Here is a 668-nt window from a genome sequence, read left to right as displayed (position 1 = left end):
AGCCCCCTCCGCGTTTGCCCCGGGAGCCCGGCGAGTGCCGCCCGCAGCCGCGCTCGCCCTCCCCGCCGGGCCGGGCAGGGACCCCGCCGCTCCGCCGGGAGCTGGGCGTCTCTCCGCGGCGTTTATCTTCCAGTCGGAAACGGCTCAGTTAGCTGTTAAGCTGTTAGCTTAAGCTTTAAGCCTGCAAAGATCAATTAACAACCTCATTGATTGCGCCGGGGGTGACGGAGCAACTTCCTCAAATTAAAAGCTCGTTAATGCCTGGCGACGTTTCGGAGTGGTCTGGCTTCGCTACAGGCTGGTGTCCCCTTTTTCAAATGACATATGTTCAGTCCACATTCTGGCTTTAATTATTTTGCTCGATGCAAATGTAAACTCTTAGCTACCGTTCTGCGGTACGCTTTGCCTAATTTCTGGATTTAAATATATTCCTACCCCTGCAGTAGGAATACTGACACGTCTCAGAACGTGGGGTTAAATATTGAATTTTATCGTACTTTTTACAATAAAGCAAATCTGAAAATTAGACCGCGATATCTATAAGCACGCCAAAGCTTTATTTTTTCACGTTTTAAAGACAATTTGATAGACTGGAGTTAAGCTTGATCCTTTTCAAAACGTGTTGGCTGCAGCAGGGTATATTTTTTCAGGCTTTCACAACGTGCAAA

Source organism: Charadrius vociferus, unplaced genomic scaffold (assembly GCF_000708025.1).
Source record: "Charadrius vociferus isolate BGI_N301 unplaced genomic scaffold, ASM70802v2 scaffold161, whole genome shotgun sequence".
Taxonomy (NCBI): Eukaryota; Metazoa; Chordata; class Aves; order Charadriiformes; family Charadriidae; genus Charadrius; species Charadrius vociferus.
Note: the sequence above shows the minus strand (reverse complement) of the source record.